The sequence below is a fragment of the Marmota flaviventris genome, chromosome 10, assembly GCF_047511675.1.
Source record: "Marmota flaviventris isolate mMarFla1 chromosome 10, mMarFla1.hap1, whole genome shotgun sequence".
NCBI classification, from domain to species: domain Eukaryota; kingdom Metazoa; phylum Chordata; class Mammalia; order Rodentia; family Sciuridae; genus Marmota; species Marmota flaviventris.
This window is the reverse complement of record NC_092507.1, coordinates 56,278,337-56,291,422: the sequence shown is the minus strand read 5'-3', so window position 1 is coordinate 56,291,422 and position 13,086 is coordinate 56,278,337.

Here is a 13,086-nt window from a genome sequence, read left to right as displayed (position 1 = left end):
TCAAACACATGGAACACATAGTCTGAAATTTGTAGGCCTCCACCTCCTGAGTAGCTGGGACTATAGGCATGTACCACCATACCTGGCTCAGTCAACTACTTTTTTTTTTTTTTTTTTTTGGTCTGTTCTGTTTTATTGATGTGTATTAAATATACAGAATGGTGTGTTTAATCTTGGCATATTTGTTTATACATAAAAATGTAATTTGATTGATTTCAGTTCCTAATATCTCCCCAGGCTCCTCTTCTCCCTCCCCGGTCCCCTTCCACTGCACTAATGGTCTATTTGCTACTTTCATGGCATCCCTTTTTTTAACCCTATTTATTCCATCTAGTTTCCACATATGAGAGAAAATATATGATACTTGTTTTTCTGATTTATTTTACTCAAAACTCTGGTCTCCAGTTCTATCCATTTTCCTCCAAATGACATAATTTTGGTTTTTTAAGACTGAATAAAACTTCATCATGTATATACACCACATATTCTTTATCCATCTATTGATAGACATCAAGGCTAATTCTATAATTTGTCTATTGTGAACTGTACCACAATAAACATAGGTATGTGTGTATCTCAAAAGTATGCTGACCTTAATTCTTTTGGATAAATATCAAGGAGTGGTACATTGGATTATATGATGCTTCTATTTTTAGCTTTATGAGGAACCTCCATACTGATTTCTGTAATGGATATGCTAATTTACATTCCAACCAGTGATATATAAGATTTCCTTTTTCCCTCACATCCTCTCCAGAATTTACGGTGAATCATATTCTAGATTATCATTCTAACTAAAGTGAGATGGAATCTCAAAACATTTTTGGTTTGCATTTTGTTAAGTGTGCTAATGTGTCAAACATATTTTCATATAGTTGTCAGCCTATTGTATTTCTTTTGAGACCTCTTGGTTCAGTTCATTTATACATTTATTATTTGGATTATTAGGGGGTTTTTTGTTTGTTTGTTTGTTTTCATTTGTTTGTTGTACTGGGGATTGAACTCAGGGGTGCTTTGCCACTGAGCCATATCCCCAGCCTTTTATTATTATTTTATTTTGTAGCAGGTTCTTGCTAAGTTGATGAGACTGGCTTTGAACTTGCGATCCTCCTGCCTCAGCCTCCCTAGCTGCTGGGATTACAGGTGTGCATCACTGCACCCAGCAGTTATTTGTTTTTATAACATTGAGGGTTTTTAGTTCTTTATACGTTCTCAATATTAATCCTCTGGTAGAAGAGTCACTGGTGACAGATTTTCCTCCATGCTGTGAATCATTTCCTTTGCTGTGCAGAAACTTCTTAAATCTGATTCTGTCCCATTTATTTATTCTAGTTCTTATTTCCTGATCTATGAGTCTCATTCAGGAAGCATGCCTGAACCTATGTTTTCTTCAAACAGCTGCGAAATTTCTGGTCTTATACTTGGGTCTTGGATCCATTTTGAGAGAAAGAGAGAGCTAGTTTCATTCTTCTACATATAAATATCCAGGTTTCCCATTACCATTTGTTTAAAAGGCTGTCTTTTATCCAATGTATGTTTTTGGCATCTTTGTCAAGAATCAGATGACTGTAGTTATGTAGGTTTGCCTCTGTGTCTTCTATTCTGTTCTGTTGGTCTATGTGTCTTTTTTGTACTAGTATCATGCTGTTTTTGTTACTATGACCCTAGTATAATTTAAAATTTAAAACCATGATGCCACTAGCTTTGCTCATTTTGCTCAGAATTGCTTTGATTATTCTGTGTCTTTTGTTCTTCCATATAAATTTTAGAATTGTTTTATAGTTGTATGGGCATTTTGATAAAGATTGCATGAATCTGTAGATTGCATTTGGTAATATGAACATTTTTAACAACTCTCCTTATTCATGAACATGGGAGGGTCTTTTCATCTTCTCATGTCCAACCAAATGATATTTGACAAAGATATAAAAGACTTACATTGGAAAAAGAACAGTCTCTTCCATCAGTGATGCTGGGAGAAATTATATAAATATGCAGAAAATAGACCCCTACTTCTCACCAAACTCAAACTGGATCAATGACCTAGGTGAAAAACCCAAAGCTATAAAACTACTAGAAGAAAACACAGGAGAAATATTTAAAGACACTGGGATAGGAAAAGATTTTTGGATAAGATCCCAAAAGCCTAGGCAAAAGCAGAAAACCAGGAAAAAAAGAAACTTCTGTACAGCAAAGGAAATAACAGGGGCTGCGGTTGTGGGTCAATGATGGAGCGCCTGCTTAACATGTGTGAGGTGCTGGGTTCGATCCTCAGCACCACATAAAAATAAATAAATAAAGATATTGAGGGATCCAACATGGCGGCGAGTGGGGAGGCAGCGCTTTCAGTACCTCCTCAACAACGGGGTCAGAGAGACGCATGGATATGCTTAGATTCGACCTGCTGAGAAACTCCTAGCAAAATTCCACTAAAGAGAGACCGGCCGGGAATTGGAAGGATTTTTGGAGGTGACAGTTTGCCCTAGACGAGTGAATCTCCGCCACGCAGCGCAGAGGTCCAGACCCGCCAGCCGCTGCCCGCGCGACTCGGCGACTGTCAGCTGCCTGCACGCGGCCCCCGTGTCAGGGCAGATAGCCTCCGAGGCGCAGCGCAGCAGGAGCGGTGCAGGGACTCTAGGAAGAGGTCTCTCGCCAAGCCTTCATGAAATAGCGAACCGGGAGCTGAAACCAACCAGAGACAGACCAGTCCCACCCCTCCCTTCAGACACTCCGGCAAGGAGCCTGGGGCCTGCCATAGCAGAGAGGTGACATCACCAGAGTTCCGCCGACAGAATTCCTTCCCAGCGGAATCCACGTTAACAGGTGTGTGACTCCCACCCCCTCCAGATACAAGCAGCCAGGAAACCTCGGGAATCTCTCTGGGGGCGTGTCTGTAGGGAAGCAGAGGGGATTCCACCTCCCCTTAACACCAGCGGCGACACCCAAGATCTTAGCCGCCAGTTTCTGGGGGCGTGCCCACCAAAGGGGTCCGGAAAAATTAAACTGTTGGTTCCCAGATCACCCCACCACAGCACTGGGGCTTAGATGAATGACAGAGAGGGTGTTCATCGTTCGGGATATAGGACATGCGGTGGGGCTGCAAGTGTAATCAGATCCTTGGGGAACCGCCTCCGGTGAACAGGACCTGGCTGGCTGGCTGGGAGGAGGAACGGGGGAGGGGCCGGATAAGTGAAAGGGCTCTGGACTAACAGGATTGAGAGACTCCCAGGAGCCACCTTACAGGGATTTCTGTCAGCACATAGAGGGCAGAAGCTCGGCTCGGAGGGCACAGCTCCACCTATTGGAAGAGAAGAAAATGGGATTCAGCCATAGAACAGGGGATGCCAGCATGGCAGAGATCTGATGTCATCGGAGAGCGGCCGAGGAGAGAACTTCATCGGTGCCAGCAGCGAGGGAAACAGTTGGTCCCCTGGTAGGGAGGGTGAGTCACAGGTACCCGAGTCTCTCTCGCTTTGTCGTCGAGCCAGAGGGGAGGAGCGGGGCCGCCGCCAGCGCCCACAAGGTAGGCAGACCTGCGACCAACCTGCAGATCAGGCCCAGCGGTCTGCGGGCGTGGTAGGAGGGGCAGGGCAGAGCCGCCGCCCGCGCCGGCAAGGTAAGCAGACCTGTGACAGACCGGCGGATCAGGCCCAGCGGCCCGCCAGCGTGGTACACACTTCACCCCAACTGGAGTAGGGGCAGAGCAGAGCCTTCGCCCGAGCCCAGATCAGGCCCAGCGGCCCGCCTGTGTGGTGGTCAAGTGACCCCAATTGGAGTGGGGGCGGAGCGGAACTGCCACCGTGCCCGCAAGGTGGGCAGACCGGCGACCAACCTGCAGATCAGGCCCAGCAGTCCCTGGGCATGGTAGGAGGGGCAGGGCAGAGCCTTCGCCCCCACCTGCAAGGTAGGCAGACCTGCGACAGAACGGTAGATCAGGCCCAGGGGTCCGCGGGCGTGGTAGACACCTCACACCAATTGGAGGAGGGGCAGAGCAGAGCCCCCGCCCACACCTCCAAGGGAGACTTTTCAACTATACAAGAGCAATATAAATATATGGGGGGGAAAAATTTTCAAAAACACAACAGTTTCACCAAGAAGAAAGAAACGCAAGCAGTATGAAAAGACAAGGAAAGAAAGGACTACAAGCAATGCAGGTCAACTCAACTTTAGAAGAGGTAACAGCTGCAGCAGATGGAATGTCAGATAAAGAATTCAGGATATATATGTTTCAGATGATCTGGAGTATCAAGGAAGACATTAGACAGCAAAATCAGATATTGAAAGATCACTTCGACAATGAATTACACAAACAAATCCAGGAAGCAAAGGATCAACTATACAGGGAGATAGAGGTTATAAAAAACAAACAAACAGAAATCCTAGAAATGCAGGAAGCAATAAACGAACTTAAAAACTCAATTGAGAATACTACCAGCAGAGTAGAACACTTAGAAAATAGAACATCAGACAATGAAGACAAAGTATTTCAACTTGAAAAGAACATAGACAGCTCAGCAAGACTCTTAAGAAACCATGAGCAGAACATCCAAGAAATATGGGATAACATTAAGAGACCAAACTTAAGAGTCATTGGGATACAGGAAGGTACAGAGCTCCAAACCAAAGGAATGAGCAGTATATTCAATGAAATAATACGAGAAAACTTCCCAGACTTGAAGAATGAGACAGAATCCCAAATCCTAGAAGCCTACAGGACGCCAAATGTGCAAAATCATAAGAGATCCACACCTAGACACATTATAATGAAGATGCCCAACATACAGAATAAGGAGAGAATTTTAAAAGCTACAAGAGAAAGGAAGCAGATTACATTTAGGGGTAAGCCAATCAGGATAACAGCTGATCTTTCAACACAGACTCTGAAAGCTAGAAGATCCTGGAATAACATATTTCAAAACTGAAAGAAAATGGGTTCCAACCAAGAATTGTGTATCCAGCGAAATTAAGCTTCAGGATGGAAGATGAAATTAAAACCTTCCACGATAAACAAAAGTTAAAAGAATTTGCAGCTGGAAAACCATCTTTTCAAAACATCCTCGGCAAAACATTACAGGAGGAGGAAATGAAAAATAACAATGAAAACCAACAGTGGGAGGTAGGACAGTAAAGGGGGGAAAATAATCAAAGAGGAAAACAAACCATGTTTAGTAACATAAATAAACAAATATGGCTGGAATAACAACCCATATCTCAATAATAACCCTAAATGTTAATGGCTTAAACTCACCAATTAAGAGACACAGGCTAGTAGAATGGATCACAAAACAAGACCCAACAATATGCTGCCTACAGGAGACGCATTTGATAGGAAAAGACATACATAGGCTGAAGGTGAACAGTTGGGAAAAACCATATCACTTATATGGACTTCGGAAACAAGCAGGTGTGTCCATACTCATATCAAATAAAATAGATTTCAAGCCCAAGTTAATCAAAAGGGATAAAGAGGGACACTACATACTGCTCAAGGGAACCATACACCAACAAGACATAACAATCATAAATATATATGCCCCTAACTATGGTGCAGCTATGTTCATCAAACAAACTCTTCTCAAGTTCAAGAGTCTAATAGACCACCATACAATAATCATGGGAGACTTCAACACACCTCTCTCACCAATGGACAGATCTTCCAAAAAAAGTTGAATAAGGAAACTATAGAATTCAATAACACAATTAATAACCTAGAATTAATTGACATATATAGAATATACTACCCAACATCAAGCAGTTACACTTTTTTCTCAGCAGCACATGGATCCTTCTCAAAAATAGATCACATATTATGTCACAGGGCAACTCTTAGACAATATAAAGGAGTAGAGATAATACCATGCATCTTATCTGATCATAATGGAATGAAACTGAAAATCAACGATAAAAGAAGGAAGGAAAAAGCATACATCACTTGGAGAATGAACAATAGGTTACTGAATGATCAATGGGTTATAGAACACATCAAGGAGGAAATTAAAAAATTCTTAGAGATAAATGAAAACACAGACACAACATATCGGAATCTATGGGACACATTGAAAGCAGTTCTAAGAGGAAAATTCATTGCATAGAGTTCATTCCTTAAAAAAAGAAAAAACCAACAAATAAATGATCTCATACTTCATCTCAAAATCCTAGAAAAAGAAGAGCAAAACAACAGCAAAAGAAGTAGAAGGCAAGAAATAATGAAAATCAGAGCTGAAATTAATGAAACAGAAACAAAAGAAACAATTGAAAAAATTGACAAAACTAAAAGTTGGTTCTTTGAAAAAATAAACAAAATCGACAGACCCTTAGCCATGCTAGCAAAGAGAAGAAGAGAGAGAACTCAAATTACTAGCATACGGGATGAAAAAGGCAATATCACAACAGACACTTCAGAAATACAGAAGATAATCAAAAATTATTTTGAATCCTTATACTCCAATAAATTAGAAGATAGTGAAGGCATAGATAAATTTCTTAAGTCATATGATCTGCCCAGATTGAGTCAGGAAGATATAGACAACCTAAACAGACGAATATCAATCAAGGAAATAGAAGAAACCATCAAAAGACTACCAACTAAGAAAAGCCCAGGACCGGATGGGTATACAGCAGAATTTTACAAAACCTTTAAAGAGGAACTAACACCAATACTTTTCAAGCTACTTCAGGAAATAGAAAAAGAGGGAGAACTTCCAAATTCATTCTACGAGGCCAACATCACCCTGATACCTAAACCAGACAAAGACACTTCAAAGAAACTTCAGACCAATATCTCTAATGAACCTAGATGCAAAAATCCTCAATAAAATTCTGGCGAATCGGATACAAAAACATATCAAAAAAATTGTGTACCATGATCAAGTAGGATTCATACCTGGGATGCAAGGATGGTTCAATATACGGAAATCAATAAATGTTATTCAGCACATCAATAGACTTAAAAATAAGAACCATATGATCATCTCAATAGATGCGGAAAAAGCATTCGACAAAGTACAGCATCCCTTTATGTTCAAAACTCTAGAAAAACTAGGGATAACAGGAACATACCTCAATATTGTAAAAGCAATCTATGCTAAGCCTCAGGCTAGCATCATTCTGAATGGAGAAAAATTGAAGGCATTCCCTCTAAAATCTGGAACAAGACAGGGATGCCCTCTTTCACCACTTCTGTTCAACATAGTTCTCGAAACGCTGGCCAGAGCAATTAGACAGACGAAAGAAATTAAAGGCATAAAAATAGGAAAAGAAGAACTTAAATTATCACTATTTGCAGATGATATGATTCTATACCTAGCAGACCCAAAAGGCTCTACAAAGAAACTATTAGAGCTAATAAATGAATTCAGCAAAGTGGCAGGATATAAAATCAACACGCATAAATCAAAGGCATTCCTGTATATCAGCGACAAATCCTCTGAAATGGAAATGAGGACAACCACTCCATTCACAATATCTTCAAAAAAATAAAATACTTGGGAATCAACCTAACAAAAGAGGTGAAAGACTTATACAATGAAAACTACAGAACCCTAAAGAGAGAAATAGAAGAAGATCTTAGAAGATGGAAAAATATACCCTGTTCATGGATAGGCAGAACTAACATCATCAAAATAGCGATATTACCAAAAGTTCTCTATAGGTTTAATGCAATGCCAATCAAAATCCCAATGGCATTTCTTGTAGAAATAGAGAAAGCAATCATGAAATTCATATGGAAAAATAAAAGACCCAGAATAGCAAAAACAATGCTAAGCAGGAAGTGTGAATCAGGCGGTATAGTGATACCAGACTTCAAACTATACTACAGAGCAATAGTAACAAAAACAGCATGGTACTGGTACCAAAACAGGCGGGTGGACCAATGGTACAGAATAGAGGACACAGAAACCAATCCACAAAACTACAACTATCTTATATTTGATAAAGGGGCTAAAAGCATGCAATGGAGGAAGGATAACATCTTCAACAAATGGTGCTGGGAAAACTGGAAATCCATATGCAACAAAATGAAACTGAATCCCTTTCTCTCGCCATGCACAAAAGTTAATTCAAAATGGATCAAGGAGCTTGATATCAAATCAGAGACACGCCGTCTGATAGAAGAAAAAGTTGGCTACGATCTACATACTGTGGGGTCGGGCTCCAAATTCCTCAATAGAACACCCATAGCACAAAAGTTAATAACTAGAATCAACAAATGGGACTTACTCAAACTAAAAAGTTTTATCTCAGCTAAAGAAACAATAAGAGAGGTTAATAGAGAGCCTACATTCTGGGAACAAATCTTTACTCCTCACACTTCAGATAGAGCCCTAATATCCAGAGTATACAAAGAACTCCAAAAATTAGACAATAAGATAACAAACAACCCAATCAACAAATGGGCCAAGGACCTGAACAGACACTTCTCAGAGGAGGACATACAATCAATCAACAAGTACATGAAAAAATGCTCACCATCTCTAGCAGTCAGAGAAATGCAAATCAAAACCACCCTAAGATACCATCTCACTCCAGTAAGATTGGCAGCCATTATGAAGTCAAACAACAACAAGTGCTGGCGAGGATGTGGGGAAAAGGGTACACTTGTACATTGCTGGTGGGACTGCAAATTGGTGCAGCCAATTTGGAAAGCAGTATGGAGATTTCTTGGAAAGCTGGGAATGGAGCCACCATTTGACCCAGCTATTCCCCTTCTTGGTCTATTCCCTAAAGACCTAAAAAGAGCATGCTACAGGGACACTGCTACATCGATGTTCATAGCAGCTCAATTCACAATAGCAAGACTGTGGAACCAACCCAGATGCCCTTCAATAGACGAATGGATTAAAAAAATGTGGCATTTATACACAACGGAGTATTACTCTGCATTAAAAAATGACAAAATCATAGAATTTGCAGGGAAATGGATGGCACTAGAGAAGATTATGCTAAGTGAAGCTAGCCAATCCCTAAAAAACAAATACCAAATGTCTTCTTTGATATAAGGAGAGTAACTAAGAACAGAGTAGGGATGAAGAGCAGGAGAAGAAGATTAACATTAAACAGAGATGAGAGGTGGGAGGGAAAGGGAGAGAAAAGGGAAATTGCATGGAAATGGAAGGAGACCCTCAGGGTTATACAAAAGAACATTCAAGAGGAAATGAGGGGAAAGGGAAAAATAATACAAGGGGGAGAAATGAAGGTCAGTAGAGGGGGTAGAGAGAGAAGAGGGGAGGGGAGGGAAGGGGAGGGGGGATAGTAGAGGATAGGAAAGGTAGCAGAACACGACAGTCACTAGTATGGCAATATGTAAATCAATGGATGTGTAATTGATGTGATTCTGCAATCTGTATATGGGCTAAAAATGGGAGTTCATAACCCACTTGAAGCAAAGTGTGAAAGATGATATATCAAGAACTATGTAATGTTTTGAACAACCAACAATAAAAAAAAATAATCTTTTCACGTATATTCCTCCTTTGAGTTTTACCACTATGGGTTGCATATTTTTTGAAAATGTATTATTAAATACATAGTTTTAGGATTATTTTGTCTTCTTGTCATTAGACATTTTTATCATTGTAAAATGTCTCTTTTTATTTCTTGTATTAATTATATAAAAGTATCATTTAATAAAAAAAGATATTGTGTCCATCTAAATATTTTTAAAAAGGAAACAATATTAGTGTTGAAAATCAACCTAAAGAATGGGAAAAGATAGTTACAAACTGTTTTATTTGACAGTTGGAATATCCAAAATATTTAAGGAACTCAAGCAACTCAACTGCAAAAAAAAAAAAAAAAAAAGTAAAAGAAATTCCAATTCAAAATGGGCAAATGATCTGAAGACATTTCTCAAAAGAAGTCATACAAATGGCCAACCAGTATGTGAAAAATGCTCATCACTAATCATTGGGAAAATGCAAATCAAAACTACAATGAAGCTGGCACAATGGTGCATGCCTATAATCCCAGCAACTGAGGCAGAAGGCTGAGGCAGAAGGATTGAAAGTTCAAAGGCCAGCCTCAGCAACTTAATGGGGCCCTAAGTAACTTAGGGAGAAACTCAAAATTAAATATTTTAAAAGGGGGCTGGGGATTTGGCTCAGTGGTTAAGCACCCCATGTTCAATCCCTGGTACCAAAAGAAAAAAAAAACTCACAATGAGGTATCATCTCCCTTTGCTTAAATGGCTATTATAAAAAGGACAAAAAATAACAAAAGTTGCTGAGGATGTAGAGAATGAAGAACTCTTTTACATTGTTTGGAGGGAGGAAATTAAATGAGTACAGCAATTAAGAAAAGCAGAATGGAGATTCCTCAGAAAACTAAAAATAGAATTACCATATGTTCCAGCTATTCCACTACTGAGTATAAAACCAAAGGGAATGAAATAAGAGATACCTGCATACCCATGTTTATTGCAGCACTGTTCAGAGTAGGCAAGATGTAGGATCAACCAACATGTCCACGGATGGGTGGATAAAAAAATGTGGTGTATGTATACACAATGGAATATCATTCAACTACTGAAAGGATAGAAGCCTGTTATTTGTGGCAACATGGATGGAACTGGGGGGTGTGGTATTAATTGAAATAAATTAGGCACAGAAAGAAAAATACCATTTGTTTTCTCATTTGAGGTAGCTAAAAAAGTTGGTCATATAGACATGGAAGGCAGAATAGAGGTCATTAGAGGCTAGGAAGGGTAAGTGAGCAGGGATACTGAGAAGCTGAAGAATGAGCACAAAAATACTGTTGGTGGAGGGGAAATAGTTATAATGTATACAAATGGGCAACTTTAGTCTAACAATTATACACATCAAATAGCTAGAGGAGAATTTAAAGCTTCCTAAAACAGAAATGATAATATTTGAGGAGACAGAAGCAAAAATTACTCTGATTTGATCATTGCACATTGAATACTTGTATTATAATGCTGTGTCCCATACATAAGTACAAATATTATATGTAGACTATATTTTCTTTTTAAAACCTCCTACACAATCCAAAAAATAACTGAGTAACACTGTTTTAGATTTGCCATCTTGGCTGGCAGTAGATGTCAGCTTCCTAGAATCACTCTAGGATTCTGCTCTCTCCGGTCATGTTCTCCATACAACTTACACATACTTATCTGTAGAAAGTTTTCTTAGGAATAAAACTTATAAGAAAGTGATGTAGGTGGGCTGGAGCAAAGGAAAACCTTGAACTGCAATGCAGTGCAATTGTTACAAAGCCACCACCCAGCTGACTCCATGGAAGCTGGGACAACCTTTCAATACTGTCCCAAACTGAGTGACAAGGCCAGATCTTTGTACCTTCACATAAATCAGTCACTGGATATAGCTAATTCTGGGAGGAAACCTTCAGAGGGACAGCTCCCTTTATCTGAGAAATGCAGCCAAGATCCTGACACTGGCAAGACTGAATAACAGCCCTGAATAAGGGTCTGTGCAGAACACCCAATATGCAAGAATTCCCTAACATTGAAACAAACAAAAAAGTGTTTGTGTTAATACCCAAGAGACAGGGATAGATACAGAGGCAGACACAAAGAAATAATAATAATAATAATTATTATTATTATTATTATTATTATTATTATTTTAGTTATTTTTCAGTTTAGTATTTATTATTATTATTAAAATGTTATAGCTAATTATAGATGATTTAGAAATGAGAGACAGTTTAAATTGCCTGTAATCTTATCATCCAGATATAGACATATGAAAATTTTTGAGTATTCTGTCTCCAGAATTTATGTCTCTTAATTGTCCAGAGCAAGTAGCTGTCCTTGTTTTCTGAAAGCATATCTGATTGGCTAGGGTTAGAGATTAACAATGTTTTCTTAAAAATTCATGATAGCACTAAAAACAGTGATTAAAAAAGAACTGCCATTTTTTCTCATTATGTACAATGTCTCAGACTTTCATATTCACATATTCTCATTAGCTTTCTGATTTGTAACTTGTAAATTCTAAAGACTTTATCCACTGTTAGATTTTAGCAGTCTCCATCTGTCTTCCTGATTCCTAAGTGATCTGATTTGTCACACAGTGCCCTATGCTCAAGCAAAGAATTCAAACCTCTTTCTCTTCCCCAGCTTAATTGATATTCATGTGTCCCATCCTCCTGCATTTATAATCCACCTGTTACTGGACTGAAATGATATTAAGCATTGTACTCATTGTTCATTAAACTGAAAATTAAATTTCATCATCAACTATAAATTGCAAGGAATTACACAATTTATAAATCATTCAAATGTTTGCTGAAATTTAACTTTTAAGTGTTGGGTAATTCCTAAAGTAATTATTTATGTATGCAACTGTTAAGAAGGCTATTAGTGAGTTAGGTTCTAGTGACACACAGGCAGCAGTGCCATCTGCAGGCCTCTGCTGCAGCTCTTTATACTCCATGGAATCTTCATGAAAGGATTTGATTGCTGAACATTTACGGCTTTTTCAAATCAAGTACAAAGTGATATTAACCTGAAACTTAAGTATAAATTTTCAGGTTCAGCGTCGCCCCGCCCCCCCCCCCCCCCGTTGGGGATTCTTTTAACACTGAGCTAATATCAACTATTACATACATATTTATAAACAAAATATTAAACATTATTGTACAGGATCTAGAATATACATAAAGAGACAGAATGAGCCTGGATACTGAATCATGCAGAACTAGGTTCTAACGGAGATACCATTACTTACCAACTAAGTGAAACCTTAAGAAACTTAATCTGAGACTCACTTTCCTTCCTTATAAAGTGAGGGTAATGCTTTCTTCATCATGTTTGAAGGTCAAATGAGATACATGTACAGAGTGCTGAGAAGGGAATGTACATAAATATGCCCTCAACTAGTAACAGCTCCTTTACCTGAAATGTAAGCCAAAGTTATCTTGAAGCCATTTGTTACCTTTGTACCTAGTAAGTTTTTAAGAATTTTGCTGCCTTGGTGGTAAAACACCTGTAATTCCTCAGATTCTGGAGATTGAGATCTCAGTAACCCAATTATTACATATAACTAGGAGGATCACAAGTTCAATACCAGCTTTAGCAACTCAGTGAGACCCTATCTCAAGCTA